Below are 17,759 nucleotides of genomic sequence, written 5' to 3'. Positions count from 1 at the left end.
CGCCTTGTGACTCAGAAGTCCACCCTACTTTGGGAAAATAAAACCAATGGGCAGAATTTACCGGGCACTCTTCTTCCTCGAGCACCATGAAAATAAATGAAATGAAAGCTGTACAATACTATATTTGTACATCTTGCATTTAAAGTGCCTGAGCTAGGTTGAGTCCAATGAAACTGGGTAACATTAAAGCACTGGTTTCACTCACAGTATGCAGCTGTTCTCTCAAATGTACACACCTCAGCTTAACAGTAGCTTACATTTTCAAACTAGGTGAAAGATGGTTTGAGGGGAAATGCACCAAACAGCAGTATTGCTCAAGAAACTACAAAATTGGTATCTATTGTGGAACCTGAGTACATGGCAAGAGGTACACGGTTTTAGCCTAGCTGGCAACTGAAAATGTCTAGGTTCCCCTCTCCCTTCTATGGTTCTTCAATTTAAAAACCATATTTGTACCAGACAGCTCTTCAAAAGAGGACTAACGTCTGAGAGTCCTTCAAATAGGGAGCTGCCCTCTATAAAATAGGAAACGTCGTCCCCAATATAACAATTCAAACATTTTTATAATAAAATCATAAAAGAATTGGGGCTTCAGTCTTTAATTGGTGTTGATGTGCTTATGTTGACCCAACTTAGACAGGCAATGGATTTTACAGTTTTGAACTGGCTGAAGCTTCCAGACCATTTTATTGTCTGGCTGGAGGTTCCATTTTTTAAAGCAAAAAATAATAATTAAAAAATCAAATGTTTTCCATCCTCTTCCTTGCCACAAGACTTTAAGCACCATATGCTAGCTGAGAGAAGCCCCATGTAAGTATGCACTAATGTAATAACTGAAGATTTGATTAAAATAACTCCTGTAATGACATCTTATCCGAATGCAGAATGAAGACAAACTTGGTTATTCCAGAGACAGATTTATAGCACTGGAAATGCAGATAGAGCTGATGGACTTTTCACCCTTCAACTCCAATGAAGCTCTCTTGCGCAGTGGCATAGCGTGGGTTGTCAGCACCCGGGGCAAGGCAAGTAATTTGCGCCCCCTAACCCGTGGATTTGCGCCCCCTAACCCTAACCCCCAGATGTTGCGCCCGGTGCGGCCGGCCCCCCCTGCACCCCCCACGCTACGCCACTGCTCTTGCGTTGAGGGAGGGATCCATAGATCCCCGTCGCTGTTGAAACAAGGAACTTGAAACACAAAACTCTGGGATCAGACAGACAAGTATTGTTAGGTTGGCCTCTGAAACTACTGGCAGGAAAATGTCTGGAAATGATTTTTATTCTTAAATATTTAGAATACATAAACATTAAATAAACACCTTGGTTAGCAAGTGTCTGCATGAGATGACATGTTGTATGAAAGAAATTAAAAGAAGCAAAGGAATAATAAACCAGGGAAGTGACAGCTATGTGATTGTATATAGAAAAACCCACAACAGTGGAGGGAGAACAAACCCAATGCCAGATTTTCTCAACAATAGGCAAGAAATTAACAGGACTCAACTGTTTATATTTTCCATAAACATTAAACAAATTAGCCTTCCTAGCCTTTCTGAAAATGGGATTCGGTGAGACCAGGATGCAGAATGCCAGCTGATGCCAACTCTTGCCAATTAAATAATCCCTACTGGGGATTATGGGACGCGGGTGGTGCTGTGGGTTAAACCACAGAGCCTAGGACTTGCCGATCAGAAGGTCAGCGGTTCAAATCCCCGCGACAGGGTGAGCTCCCGTTGCTCGGTCCCAGCTCCTGCCAACCTAGCAGTTTGAAAGGACGTCAAAGTGCAAGTAAATGAATAGGTACCGCTCCAGGGGGAAGGTAAACAGCGTTTCCGTGTGCTACTCTGGTTCTCCAGAAGAGGCTTAGTCATGCTGGCCACATGACCTGGAAGCTGTACACCAGCTCCCTCAACCAATAAAGCGAGATGAGCGCCGCAACCCCAGAGTCGGCCACGACTGGACCTAATAGTCAGGGGTCCCTTTACCTTTTACTGGGGATTATAAGGGTAGTCATATAATTTTATTTAAAATTTCCCTTTTACCTTGGGGTAGTGAGTTCCTAAGCAGGCAAATGGTGGGCAGCCACATCACCTTCCCTCAGGTGGTACAGGACCCAGGGTGGCTGGGAGGTTGTTGCCAGAGGCTGTCCCTCCCATTCTGTAGGACTGCACCAGTCTCCTCCAACCTGGTGGCCTTCAAATGTTTTGGACTACAACTTTCATCAGCTGCTATCAACATGGCCAATGGTCAGGTATGATGGTGCCGTAGTTGGAGACACCTTGAGGACACATTTATTGTCTTTGATGTAAGTTTCATGAACCTCCAACCTACACTTGGAACTGTGCACAAAAGATAGGGTTTCCACACAGTCGCTTCCAACTTTTGTCCAGTAATTTTCTGTTAAACTACTGCACAAGGAAATCTTCCTCCCTCCCTCCCTTCCTCTTCATTCATTCATTCATAACTATATTTATATAAAGCCACCAAATCACATTGTTCTCTGGGTGCTCACAAACATAAATGATGAGAAATTACAATTAAAACAACAAAGCAACATGCAGTCCATGTTTCCAGAAGAGAGAAGGATAAAACCAAAATCGCAACAAGTGTCACCACTGAGGCCAGCTGATGATTAAATAGGAGGGAGACCAACGTGTATTCTGCTCTGAGATCTTTGGAGGAATGGTGAGATAAAAATGCCTTAAACAAATGAGTACCTGAAGCAGTTGGAAGTACAGTCAACTAAGTGCAAAGCCTTTGAGGCAACACTGGGCACCTTAGAGTGTGGAAAGCTGCAGAGTAGTCAATTCCCAATGAACCTCAATTTGACAAACTGTGAGAATCTCTTGGCCAAAGCATTCACAGAAGCCAGGAAAATGTCTAACTGGTTTCAAGACTTTTGACATTGTATTTTTTTTAAAATTTAAGCGTTAAGCTGGACTTGTTCCTGCCATTTCCAGAAGAGACTCAAATAAATGGAGATTCTTAAAAAAAAAAAATTTAAAGAGCGGTCCTTCTTTTTGGCTTGCAGAAATGGCAAACTGAGAGAATGCCAGGGTTTGGCACTTAGTGATTTAGCTGACATGCTTAACTGTGCTTGAGATGTCTCCATGCTTGCCAAGGCCCAGTGGAAATGACTCAGCAAACGTTTCCTTGATTAACGTCCCTTGACAAAGGTGTTCACATTTGTAACCCTCTCCCACAGGATTTAAATAATTTTGGAGGAATATTGAAATATTATTATTATCATTTGTTCTTGCTTTATATCTATGCTATCTTTTTCTTATTATTTTATGTATGATTGTAACATAGTAAGCGTTGACAACGAGATATAATAGAAAAGCAAATAAAAACTATTATTTAAAAAACCCTCTCCCACAGAGAGAGGGAGAGCATTTTCATATGACATGGTAAGTCAAAGTATGGCTTCCTGGAACGGAGCAAACATGCAGGCCCCCAGAGAGGAGCCCTCAGCTGCTTTGTTCTCCTCAATCCTTTTCGTTTCTGTGCCAAGGTTTGGCTTAGCATGCCATCCAAACTGGAGCTTGAGATTAAGATCTCCTCGCTCAACACGAACTATAGCCAAGGTTCCTGCCTGGATGACATGTTAGGACAACTCCAGACTTTGCTCAACATGGCCAAGAGCAAAAAGGGTCAGGGATGGAAAGACCTCTGCCAGTATGGCTTATTGTGTTGTGAGAACCAGCCTCACTCTTCTGTGCCATATATTCAGTGGTGTAGCGTGGGTTGCCAAAACCCGGGCAAGACAAGTATCCTTGGCGCCGCCTGCCGATAGGCTGGAATGAAGGAGCAATAGCTCAGTGAGCTACCTGAGTGGCAGCTGTGGCACCCCATGAGCGTCCAGCATGGTGGAGAGTAGGGCGGGAGATTGGTCGGGAATGGGTATCTTTCTAAAGCCCATGCAGAGTGCGCCATCATCCAAAACCGTCCATGCAAACACTGGGAGATTTTCTGTGTGAGGGGGAGGGCGTGCTCTTATTTATTTATTATTACTACTTTTCTTTTTCCTTTTGAAGTTTCCCACCCCTAAGAATTTTGCACTAGGGCAACTGCCCTATCCATGCTATGTCACTGCCTACCTTAAGTGAATGTGTGCCAGCATTTGGAGCAGAAATCGAATTTATATGGCAGCCCGCCTAGGTTCTACTGCTTATGTTAGGAATGGATTTGGAGGCACAGCTACGAGTTACCTTTGTGTGTTCCTTAGTAGAAGTAAAAGTTGAATGGTCTCCCTGCCCCCCTCCCAATAGTAAAAATATAATAATAAATCAAACTAGAGAAACTGTTTGAGTAACCTCCTTTTGTTACGTGTTGCAAATTGCTGTCTGAGCCTCACCGTGCCCCATAATAGTACGCAGAAACCATGTTTCAGATGTAGTACTTTCAAGCCTATATACAGGCAGAGAGCCGGAGGACAAACTTCTGGTTTGTTTGTTGTACTGGGATGGGGGCGGGGATGCTGATAAGCGAACAGTTTCTGATTAGCAGTACTTTATATTTCAATAGGGTCTTTCATCCCAGAATTATGAAGTATTTACGTCAAACAAACTAGATTCTATGGCTAGGGAAATTTAAACAGGCAAACTATGAGGAACAAGCATTATATCTGCTGTGGAATTTCTCTCTCTAAAATTCCCTTGCATTGTTCACATCAATTAAGTTGTTAGCAGTGCTAACAACCTCAATGCCTCTGACAATTTGTAGTAGATCAAAGTACTGATGGCTGTGCTAGTCCTACAGAGATAGCAATACAAAAATCAGCTAAATGATCTATTTTATTGGACCAGTCAGTAACCTAATGGTGATGCACAAACTTCTCTGTGTCAAAAAGAACTATGAAACAACAAAAATGCATTCATTTCAGTTTCTGTGTGTGTTTAAGCTGCATATTAGGTATGGACAGAAGGCAGGCATGACAGAAGGCAGGCATTTCTTCAGTGCCAGTGGTGGGAGCAAGCCTGGGTATGTAATATGTTGAATGGTCCTTAGCTCAAAAGTAAAAAATAAAAACAGCTTGCAAAATATTGACTCAGTAGGTCCCAATTTGTTTCTGTCAGCAACAATATGAGATATGCTTTGACGTGGCCGAGAAACAACAGGGGCAGGGCATTTGCACCATAAACACACATTTTAAATGGTATTCCATTTTGTTGTGTACAGTGGTACCTCGGGTTAAGTACTTAATTCGTTCTAGAGGTCTGTTCTTAACCTGAAACTGTTCTTAACTTGAAGCACCACTTTAGCTAATGGGGCCTCCTGCTGCCGCCACGCCGCCGGAGCACAATTTCTGTTCTCATCCTGAAGCAAAGTTCTTAACCCGAGGTAATATTTCTGGGTTAGCGGAGTCTGTAACCTCAAGCGTATGTAACCTCAAGCGTATGTAACCCGAGGTACCACTGTATTGTGTTTTGAATTGTTGTGACCAGCTTCCAAGTTCATGTACGATGATGGGGCTGTGATATAAACCTTGTTTATTTATAAGTTCAGCTTTGGTTGCTGAGTTTGCTTAATGTTGCAGGATAAAACATTGATAGGTTTACACATTAATAAGCTTTTGACTAGGGTGCGGGGGCCATGCTGTTGTGTATTCATGGGTGGGAAATGGGTGGAATGGTCATAGTTTCATAGAGAGCCAAGTGTGGTATAGTGGTTAGAGTGTTGGACTAGGACCTGAGAGACCAGGGTTCAAATCCCCACTTGGGCATGAGGTGAAGGCACAGCAGGTCCCCAAACAGTACACTAGGTCTCAATCTTCAGCAGTGGAATAATTGGTTCTAGTGAGATAACATTTCACCCTCTTCTGTTGCAACAGCAAGCCTGTAGCACCTCTGCTTGGGAAGAGACAAAAATTGGAGAAAGGAATGCTCTCTTGCCCTCTGCTTTACAGGTAATCATAAAAGTGCTTCATCTGGTCTTGATGATTTGTACAAACTGCACTGGGTTTCCATGCTGTGATATTTGTAATGTTTATTGCTGAGACTTCAGCTGGGTAAGTGCCAAACGACTCTGCTCAACCAATCAAGCAATGAATATTGCTTTACCCCCATGGCTCCACAGCCACTAGAGCGGCTTTTAGGATGATAGTGGTCTGCTTGATTGAAAGCCACAAACGTATTTCTAGAAAAGAAATGGCCCATTTGTTTCTGTTTCAAAGATACAGACTTGCATGCATTACAAAAACCTAAATTGTTCACTCCTAGTTTTTTGTCTGTTTGATATGCCTTAATATACTATGAAAGTAGCTGCTAAGTATATACTGATGCAGTCCAAAATATTATTCAGAAGCGTAACCATGAAAACAGTATCAAGACACATTCAAAGGTTGGGCTTTTCCAGGACAATGGATGGATAACAGCTATTGAGAAATGCTGTTGTTTGAAGCATTATCCCTTCACCAGCTTCCGTCCAATTAAAAAAAATAAGCTGTGGTTCCATGGAGATGCAAACATTCGAGACATCCCTTGCATGTGTGTGGACACCCACAGGTGACACCTTCATTGTTTGGGGGGCAGAGTTTGCAGATGTGGGACAACAAATCAGGTAATAAGCATTGAGTGAAGTACTTCCTCACCTTCTCTATGTTGTGTGTACAAGTGCATATCCAACTTACTCAAATACAGTGCAGGGAAATACAATGTGGGGACCTTGCTGCATCTCAAGCTGCTAATATGTGGCACAGCCTCAGTCTCTAAGTGTATTGAACCATAGAATTGTAGAGGGTCATTTAGTCCAACCTCCTGTAATGCAGGAATCTCAACTAAATCATACATGACAGATGGCCATCCATCCTCTGCTTAAGAACCCCAAAGGAAGGAGAGTCTACCACCTCTTGTGGAAGTCTGTTCCACTGTCAAAGAGCTCTTACTGTCAGAAAGTGTATAGAAGGACCAACAACAACCAATAAAAAAACCACACCCAACAACAACACTTTAGGTTAGGAGAAAAGTAGAAAAGGGGGAGGAAGATACAAGGGTGTTCCTGAATGGTGGAAATCAAAGCTGGAAGAAAGAAATTTCCCCCTTTCCACCCCAACTTCAGTTGCTTTGGAAGAGATAACAGGGATGTCAGCTATACCCTCTCACCTTCCTGTGGAGCAGGAAGCCTCAGTGGAAGCTTTGATCAGTTGATAGAGGAGGCAGAACAGGAGCTGGCAGTGACTGAATAGGAGCCTGAACAGGAGGGGCACAGTCTTGTTGCCTAGAACCAGGCACTGTTTTTGGAGATGAGATCAGACCCACCCACCCTGACAGAGCATGTGTTTGCAACCTCAGCATTCCTACAAGGCCTTGTCTTTAAAAGCTTGGCAAGCAGGGCAGGGCAGCTTGTTGGGACGCCTTCGCTGCTTCTGTCCAGTTCTGAACTTCTTGCCTTGCTCCTGAACTGTGATCCCTGAGCCTTGTGTCTGCTGCTGAGCTAGCATCGTTACTTGCTGAAAGAAATGTATTTTTCTTACCTGCAAGCGAGAGCCTCTGTCTGCACGTCTGCTAAGACATGGCATGAGATTGGCTGTCTATTTTCACCTGTCCTCCAACCTAGAGGATTATAGGCTATGGACTGTGAATCTCCCTGCAGTTTACTCTCCTGGTGAATTATTCTGGTGTGCTCTAGTACCAGATTCACAGGAATCCTGATTCAATAACACCTGATAAGGACTGAGAGAACTTTCCATGCAAAAATGGGCAGGAAGCTACACTGAAACTTGTGAGTCTGGTACACATCTCATAAGCTGTTTCTTCCTCAGCAAAGATATTTGAGCTCTGGTGGTATTTTTTGGGAAGGGGCGGGTAGCATGTAGGCAAAGGGGTCCAGTTACCAATACAAGCTTGTAGACTGACTCTCAGGACATCTACTGAAGTATAAAGAGCGCCCTGGACTTCACTTTCCTTCTGGTTGATAGTGACCTCTGTGGTAAGCATTTTCAAGGCAGCCTTGAGTATGTAAAGAATCTCCACATCAGGTAGCGTACTGGAACAGGAAATAAAAAATGCAATGATATTTATTCTCAGAAGAAAAGCCGGTGCTGTTTTAATGAAATCACTAGCAGAGTGTAATTTAAGGAGCTTGGTGTGCAGATATGAAGTTTACATTAACACTCTGAAGGTCAAATAAGCATGCAAGGTCAAATAATTATATACCTAATTGATTAAAAGAGTACAGATTACATTACTTCACTTCAAAATGTCTACATTCAGAGACAGGTTGCAGTCATTGGACTTGTATTTAGGTTTTTTGTTTGGACAAAGGTTGCTTAATCATTTTAGCCTCTGTTTGTTGTGCTGCTAGTACTATGAGTTTATTATAAAAGGTTTGCAAATGCTAATTTACAATTAGTAAGTAATGCATGTTCCATCATGAAGCTGACAAACCAATCCAAACTATTGCCCTAAGACATCCCATAACTAAAATACCCCCAAGGGAGCTTGGGCCATGGTTGAACTGCCTCTTATAAATTTGTTTCCTATGGTTCTCCAACAATCAAAATCTCTAATAAAATATGTTTTAAGGCAGTATAGTGAGTCAAGAGCAATTGCTCAGGGTACATTGAAATTTCCAGTATTTATTGGTCCTAAGCTTGTAGGGTTCCTTTATATATATTACTTTTCTATGAAACCTTTCTATGAGTGTCACTAAAATATGCAAGTTTAAAAAAATTAGGTTTGTACAAGTATTCAGGGACATGATGAAAAGCCACTGCTAAAAATAATTGCAATATCTCTTTCATCCTCAAGCACAATGACATGGTCTTTATAAAAACTATTTATGAAAGGGAAAAAATCCCTATGCACATGCAACTTCTTCATTTAAAGATCCATTCCTGGGATGCCAGCAAGATTTCACTCTCATAACTCATCACCTTAAAGTTAAAGCATGTGAAATATTTCAATTATTTCATAGACGGGTAAACCGAGCCATGGAGAGGCCCATGAACTGTTTAAGATTACAGAGTCATTAATGTTGCCATGAATAACAGCCAAAAGTTACAGATTCCTGTCTGTCCTCCTTGTTGGTACACTAATTATTCCTGTTGTTTTTGTTTATAAAAGGCATTTAGTTTAATGAACTCTTAAACAGGAAATATGAGATTGTCATTACAAACCACTGGACTATTAAACACCAAAGTTCATGATACCCAACATTTTCAGATAGGAGAGAAATTGGACTTGACAAATAAGCCACGAAAACTGGAGCTCAAGTGGAGAATAACTTTGGAGACAAATATAAAAGTGAAATTAAATCTTATTTCAAAACAAGAAGAATGGATGCCCCTGCTATGGAGACTTCTTACCTTCCTTAATGAGACTTTATGAAGTGCCCATTTTAGGATGTTAACAGACCAGAGGGCTCATATTTACTACCTTCATGGTTGAAGAAGAATTTGAAGCCAGGTTCTCCTGCTCAACAATCCAGCATTAGCCCCAACACAATCTTTGACTAGGGTCATATTTCCAAAAGTGAAAATCCGGACACAAAAGTTGTTGAGCCAAAAAATGAACACTTCTGATGTTTGAAGGACGAATCCTGGCTATGTCTGGGAAATTCCAGACGAATGGCAGCCCTATCTATGACCATCGGTATAGCTCTGAGTACCACGTTTTGTTTTTTAAAAAAGAAATGAAGAAGTTGAAAAACTCTACCTGCTATGTTAACACACAGGAGACCAAAAAAATGAAGAGGGGAAAAAATGGGGACCAAAGGTGCACAAACTGCCCCAGAAAGAGCACAATGTATATTTTACCAGAGGGACTACCCCTCCTCTGACACCTCAAACTCTCCATTGAAACACTAATCACTTCCAGGACACATCCAGTCAACCTCTTTGGGTTAATTCTAATAAGCAAAGTTGAGCAAGGCAAGGGTCAAGGGGGTGGCTGGTTGGCCGCACTCCTTTATGAGTTATGAGGTTACAAATATGTACAGTGGTACCTCAGGTTACATATGCTTCAGGTTACATACGCTTCAGGTTACAGACTCCGCTAACCCTCGGGTTAAGAACTTTGCTTCAGGATGAGAACAGAAATCGTGCTCTGGCGGCGCGGCAGCCCCATTAGCTAAAGTGGTGCTTCAGGTTAAGAACAGTTTCAGGTTAAGAATGGACCTCTGGAACGAATTAAGTACTTAACCTGAGGTATCACTGTATAGGCAAATTGGCACTTAGCATGAATTAATAACCTGTGACATTTAAAAAAAAGAGATTAAAATTAATTTTTAAGGCACTTGGGGACTGAGTGGACCATTCTTCCTGTTTTAGTACTAAAGTTTAATAACTGTAATTGTGTAAGTAGCAATAAAAAAGGGGCTGGAGGTTGTACTCCCCCCCCCCAATGCACAATTTCATGACTTATTTTAAAATAATGTTTTGGACTACAATCCACAGGGAAATATTATTCTTAACAATAATGTTATAGCACTTTCTAATCTATGAAGTAGTTATTTACATGCTGTTTAATGGTGCATTTATCTTTAGCAGTTTCTCATAATGTATGTTTGACATGGATATATGTCAGAGATGCATGCAGAACATTTGACTAACGGTTTAGTTATATCCGAGCCAATTACTATCTCGTTTAGTTTAACTGCCTGAGTAGTCCTCAGGGCTTTATATACATTGGTATTCAGGATCAATTATATCTCTGGCAGGTTTACCACAAATTAGTTTCGTGCTGCAAACAGAAGCAAATCCACAGATTAGTTTTTAAATTAAGACAACATCTGAAGGGCTACAGGTTCCTTACTTTTTATGTGAAATACCTGGTGGGATCTCTAGATTTATGTGACATTGTGAAATGTAGCAGAAACATGAGTCATATAAATCAATTGGCAGAGGTGTAGCTGTGTAGAATCTTGCAGAGTTGACACCTCCCCCAAAATACACCTGGTTTACCCCACACATTCATCTTTTCAGAGCTATATTTGGGGGAAGGGGTCATTTTGTTGCTGCTATAAATAATTGCCAATCAGAAATTATTGTCAATCTACTAATCATCCAGAGGATATTCTGCTTGCCCTGTTTTAGAGTTTTCAGGTAAGATTCGTATAAATCAGTTAGTTAGCACCACCTAGTGTTTGATTGTGTTTTTAAATATATATGTACGTATCATGCATGTTTTCCTGCCAACCTAGCAATTCGAAAGCACGTCAAAGTGCAAGTAGATAAATAGGTACCGCTCTGGCGGGAAGGTAAACGGCATTTCCGTGCGCTGCTCTGGTTCGCCAGAAGCGGCTTAGTCATGCTCGCCACGTGACCTGGAAGCTGTACGCTGGCTCCCTTGGCCAATAAAGTGAGATGAGCACCACAACCCCAGAGTCTTCCATGACTGGACCTAACGGTCAGGGGTCCCTTTACTTTATCATGCATGTTGCTTTGGGTAAGATTAGATCTAAGCTGGTGGTTATGAGTCTTGGATCTGAATCTTTACATCACCTGCCTCTAGAGTCCCCTGCTACATCACTAGGACTCTGATCCTTAACCAGTGGCGTAGCGTAGGGGTGCAGGGGGGGGGGCGGCCGCACCGGGCGCAATATCTGGGGATTAGGGTTAGGGGTGCAAATCCACGGGTTAGGGGGCGCAAATCCACGGGTTAGGGGGTGCAAATTACTTGCCTTGCCCCGGGTGCTGACAACCCACGCTACGCCACTGTCCTTATCCTTTAGCACCACCCTTATTTTATGTATGTCACTACATCAAAAACACTACAAGTGCATTGTGTATGTTTTAAAAGGCTGTTGCTTGGTAAAAATAAATAAATAACTAAATAAAAATGGTGTGACTTACACCATAGCTGTAAAGTAGGGTATAGGAAGTTTTCCAAGTGCCAAAAGTTAAAAGAAAATCTCTAAACTAAAATCTCTTCTACCATGCGCATTCCTTGTTGTTGTGGGCAAATATGTGCATATGAGGCTTAAATCAATTTGCACTGAAAGGTCGGCAGTGCAGTTAGTTAAAACTTGCTTTCACACTTCTCCTGTAGGTATTGTATTAACAAATGTCATATGTGGGATAAATAGAATAAGCGAGACAACTGGAGTATCTTAGAAAGCTGTTTTTATGGTACCTGTCTTTAGAAATGTTTTAAATAAATAATTACATAAAGCCGATACAGCCTTGGTAAGAAAATCATACCAAATTACCTAGGGAACCCATCAGTGCATAGGACAACTGGTTGCAATATTTATTTAATTTAAATGTATATGCCGCTTTTCCATGCAGATATGATCAAAGCAGCTCTCAACACAACATAGATGCAAGTCGATACATAATGACTATAGCCATCAAATACTGAAGAACGTAAAAGCATAGTATGGTAATCCAAATAACTCAGTTTGAGTATACAGTATGAACATAATATTTTAAGGTTGTCGTAAAACAAGCTATAAAGGATTGAAACGTCAGTTAATTATAAATAACCATTCCAACCCAATCACATACCAACAATAATAAAACCATTGCGGCCTGTGTTTTGTTAGCCCTAAAATGGAAAACAGGTGAGGTCCCAACCAAAGAATAGCAATTTAAGTTGACAGAGTACGCTTGCAGACTTAACATATAGAATAAGAGAACAAGAACATACATTCAGAGAAGATTGGAAAACGTTTATTGAATATATGGGAAATAACTGTGTACAGCTGAAAACGCTGGCGGCATTAAGATAAATTCAACAGTGTAAATAAGTTTTGATGGATGTAATAATGGAATTTTGTTACAAAATGTGTGTTTGTCTTTTATTATGTGTTGGAAAAATTAATAAAAACTTTTATAAAAAAATAATAATGGAATTTTGTTGTTGTTGTTTAGTCGATTAGTCATGTCCAACTCTTCCTGACCCCATGGACCAGAGCACGCCAGGCACTATATGCCTGTTGTCTTTGTCCACGGAGTTTTCTTGGCAGGGATACTGGAGTGGCTTGCCGGTTCCTGCTCCAATAATGGAATAATGAATGGTATAGTTTCTGTAAAATATGCAGGGATTTATGATACGTAAAATGAACCATGGAAAGAGGAGGGAAGTCATTGATATTTTAACAATTTTTAAATGAGTACTTTAAATGGTAAAACAAAATTGCAAGTTACTGAATACAGGGAAAACATGTCACCACTATTATTTCAATATGGCTTCATTTGGTGTTATGTCATAGGCTGAAGAAGTCCTATTTCAATCGAGGACATCTGTTGGAGGAGAACTGAGAAGGTCACGGTTGTATGTGGTTGGGAATGTTTGGATGGTCTATAAGTTCTAAGTTTATGGGGTGCAATTTCAACACAGAGACAGAAGAGGAGCCCTTGAAAGGAGACGCCAAGCACGCTAACCAGGACGCACCGCTATTTGCGCGCAAGACGCCGGGCCTCGTTTCCAGGCAACTGTAGCGGGGGTGGGGGGGCAGGGGGTGGGCAAAGCTCCGTGACGCTCTATCTGCCGGGAGGAATCTCTCTATGGTCATCGGAGGCGGCCGTTCCGTCCGTGTCTCTGTGGTTGGCGGGGGATTTGGGTTGATACCCGAAGCCCCGTGTAACGGCCGGACCAGAGGCGCCCGGGCGGGCGGCGCGTGAGGGAGCCCCGTGGCGCCTCGGCCCGCTTCCCGCGTACCAGCTTCCCGCGTAGGAGCAGCGGCCTCTCCAGGGAGCGGGGAAGGGATGCTCTGGGGCTGCCTGAGCCCGTGGGCGCTTTCTCGGGCGTAAAACCCCCGCCTCCTCCGAAGGTAAATGGACAGTGGGAGCCCCCTAGGCGCGGCGGGACTTGCCTGTGAGGAGACCGGCGGCGGCGTGGCGGGGCAGCGGGTTTATGGGCGCACCGCTCCGTCGAAATGGCCGGGGTTTGGGGGGTGGGTGGCGAGTGTGACCAGGCACCTTGGGGTATAAGTAGCGCAGCCTGGCGCTTTTCAAGCCGGAGGTGCGTAAAATGCGCGTCTCACAACACAAGTACAGTGGTACCTCAGGTCACAGACGCTTCAGGTTACAGATTCCACTAACCCAGAAATAGTGCTTCAGGTTAAGAACTTTGCTTCAGGATGAGAACAGAAATCGTGCTCCGGCGACGCGGCGGCAGCAGCAAGAGGCCCCATTAGCTAAAGTGGTACCTCAGGTTAAGAATAGTTTCAGGTTAAGTATGGACGAATTAAGTACTTAACCCGAGGTACCACTCTAGCACCGCTCCATGGGGACAGGAGAGGAATGGGCTCTTGGCGTTTGGGAGCGTCCTCACAGGAGATCCTGGGTGGTATAGAAAACGCCCAGTGGAAACGAATATGTGTTTAATGCATTTTCTCTCTGTGTATTTTAAAACAGAACTGTATAGAGCACATGGTTTTTTCTATTTCCTCTCAGTTCTCATAAAGCTCTGGCTGGGATAGTGCATGGACTTGGGTGGCTGTCAGGGGGAAATTCAAGGAATGTGCCTGGAATGCTGTGAATCTGTACACAAGGCCTCGGTTGATGGCTGACTCGAAAAGGGAGGCTTGTCTGGGAGGAGGCTGCCCGGAGTCAAATACAGCTGTTTGTCTCTGTTAGGTCTTTAAGGAGGCCATAGAGGTGTGTGAGCCGGATGACAACCATTAGAGGTAGGTTACGCTAGAGTGAGAGTGGATGATTTACCCCGGGCTACTCAGTGAGCTTTATATAGGAATGGGGATTTGAACCTGATCCTCTGGTCCTGGAATAGGGTACCCTTTTCAACTCAAGGATGTGTTTCCTTGTGGGCAACCTGAGGATTGTGTGCCCCTGATGGGTAGGGCAGGGACCAAACTAGGTGGGGCAGGGTATGCACCCTTGCCTTTGTACAGTTGGCTACAAGCTAGGCATGCAAAACTCAAGAGGTTTCTTACATGCACAACTCAGCATCCTCTGTTTGGACAAGCAAGAAGCATTATACTTTAAGGACCCATTCTAGCTAGGCAAAAACACTCAAGGAAGTGCAGGGTCAGTGAGTGTTATGACCTTGGGAGACTTCCAAGGGCCATATGGAAAAGACTGGAGGGCTGCATTCGGCCCCTTGACCTAAGTTTTCTCAGCACTGCACCCAGCTGGCTGAATGATCCTTTTACTCCAAAAGTCGCTCAGCTGCACTGTTACGTGCTATTAAGAACTATGTGTTAAAACAGTTTACATTGGATGATTAATCTCAGTTTTTTGTTGACATTTGCAGAAATACACTTGAGCTTAACTTCTATAAAGCATAGTTACTTTTATTAGCAAATATAATTCCAACATTTGATACTTTACAGATTACATTCTAGAATAGGGACAACGGCCATAATCCCCAATCATTGATTTATTTACACTTAGCAGCTGTGGCCTTTTCTCCCTCCTTTCCCCCTTTCCTCTTTCCTCTATTAGTTGCTTTCATTTTCACTTCAAAAGATCACCATTACATTGCCGATGTAATTCTCCTTAGGTAAGTTTGCAGTCCTGTTTCGAATAACACTCTTGTTTAAAGACCAGTGGTCTAGAAGAATACAACTGAACATTTCATTTATTACCCAAAAACTACGATGCAAGATTTGTAACAGAATTTCCGATAGATAGGGAGAAATGGAACATTTGTGGAAATGCATTTTTCAGAAGAAAGAGTAGAATTTCATGTACTGTATGCTGTTTCAATAAAAAAAAGCCTTTAGCCAAGAGGTATAAACTTTTTTTGTGGCCTGAAGTCATTTTACCAGTGTTAATTTGTTAGGACAAGTGTTATAGACAAACAACACTGGTAAGCATGTTGTCCCCCTATGACTACACAACATGTGAAGATTACTTGGACAAGAATACAGAGGCATATGCATTAATTCTCACAATGCTTCCATTCCTTCCTCATCAGCATTGAATACAACAGAGCAAAGCCTCAGTTTTCCCTTCCAGTCGGTGAAAAGCACCCTGGGGAGACAGGGAGAGTTATTCCTATCTCTCACTTCCTCCTGCAAGTTCCTTTTAGGGGCCAAATCATACTTCGTTTTAATCATGCTTTTTAAAAAGTGCACCTAATGTTGCTGTTTCTTTATTTTGAAGAATAAAAAGAAGCCTTGGGTTTTGGGGCAATATGAATTGAGCTCACAACAGAGCCTGTCACACTGGTTTCCCACAAAAAACCCCTTCTCACCCCCCCCCCCCGCTGCTGTTTGCTCTCAAAGATGCTAAGCCAGTATGACACAACTGAAGTGTGCTTTGCTTTGGCAGAAGGATTGTGCAGTTTGAATTGTGCTCCTCTACCTGAAAATTATCTGGAGCAAAGTCCTGGTCCTTTTCTTTAGTAACCCCAGTCTTTGAAGTTGGCAGCAGGGCCAAAAGTGGGCAGTGGCTACAAGGCAAAGTTGCAAGCAGTGAAAATGAAAGGAAGAGAGGGCTCTTTAGGGTTGCTGCTACTAACCTTGCCTTATAGCCCCACCATGTGCATCATTATGTGGCAGCACCAGGGAATGCACCAGGATTAGGATCACAGCTGTTGTACATCAAATGAGTGCTGACAGTGCCTCAACAAAAAACCAAATTTCTTCCAGTAGCCCCTTAAAGACCAACTAAGTTAGTTCTTGGTATGAGCTTTCGTGTGCATGCACACTTCTTCAGATACACTGAAACAGAAGTTACCAGACCCTTCTATATAGTGAGAAGGTGGGGAGGGGTATTACTCAGAAGGGTGGTGGGAATGGGTGATTGGCAGATAGCTGTGATGAGCAAGGAAAAAGCAAGGGGTGAGGTGAAAAATGGCTTTGTCATGTATAATGAGATAAGAATCCAGTGTCTTTGTTCAGACCATTTTTCACCTTCTCACCCCTTGCTTTTTCACCTTCTCACCCCTTGCTTTTTCCTGTAAGACCTATTGCAGTCGTTAAGAGTCGTGGATACCAAGAACTAACTTAGTTGGTCTTTAAGGTGCTACTGGAAGGATTTTTTTTTGTTTTGACTATGGCAGACCAACATGGCTACCTATCTGTAACCAGTGCCTCAACAGACAGGAGACGGAAGTTCAGAGCTTGCTATTTAATTTGCTGCCTCTCCCATCCCAGCATGGGTCTTTTTATTGCTCCCTTTTATTGCTGAAACTTAATGAGTGTTTGTGCACAGGAGGTGCTGCACCTCTTTTAATTGAACCAACTTCTAATTAATTTTCTGGATGCAATCATCACCTGAGGAAATAATTTGTCTCGATATGTGTGGCTGACTTTTTCTTTGGTTTTGCTAATAGAAACTGCCTTGCTCTCTGGCATCTGCAAGGTACGCTGCTTTTTCTCACCAGGGCAGCAGTTCCAAAAGATGCAAGATTCCCAGAATGAATTGGATCCTTCGCTTTCAAACTCCCAGCAGCAAGATATTTATATACTCAGAAAGTTGCTTTATCACATTTGAAGTTAATATTAGTAATTGCTCTAAGTGTTGGAGCCAAGCCAGAAAAATTTAATGATGCCCGAAGCCGCACATAAATGAATAGAATATGCTTGGATTACAACTAACCAGCCTCATTGATTTCAATGGAGCAAGAACAGATTACTTTTCCTAAATTAAGGTCACTGTCTAAGCACCTACCAGCTGGAAGCTGTAGGACGACAAAGAAAGGTTACATTGTCCGCTTGACACCTATCATCCAGAGTCTGTTGTCTTATCTGGCATAGGGAATTTCAGTAATTATGCCTAGTGTACAGGAGAAGGCAGCAGAAAAAGTGTTTCTTTTCCTTTATAGACTGGCAAACAGATAATAAAACTAGAGTTTATTACTGCTTGTCAGAGGACATCTGAAATTCTAGATTTCCTAAGCACGAAG

This window comes from Podarcis melisellensis (genome assembly GCF_964234715.1).
Source record: "Podarcis melisellensis genome assembly, chromosome: 4".
In the NCBI taxonomy this organism is placed as follows: domain Eukaryota; kingdom Metazoa; phylum Chordata; class Lepidosauria; order Squamata; family Lacertidae; genus Podarcis; species Podarcis melisellensis.
The sequence above is the reverse complement of the archived record's forward strand: the minus strand, read 5'-3'. Positions refer to the sequence as shown.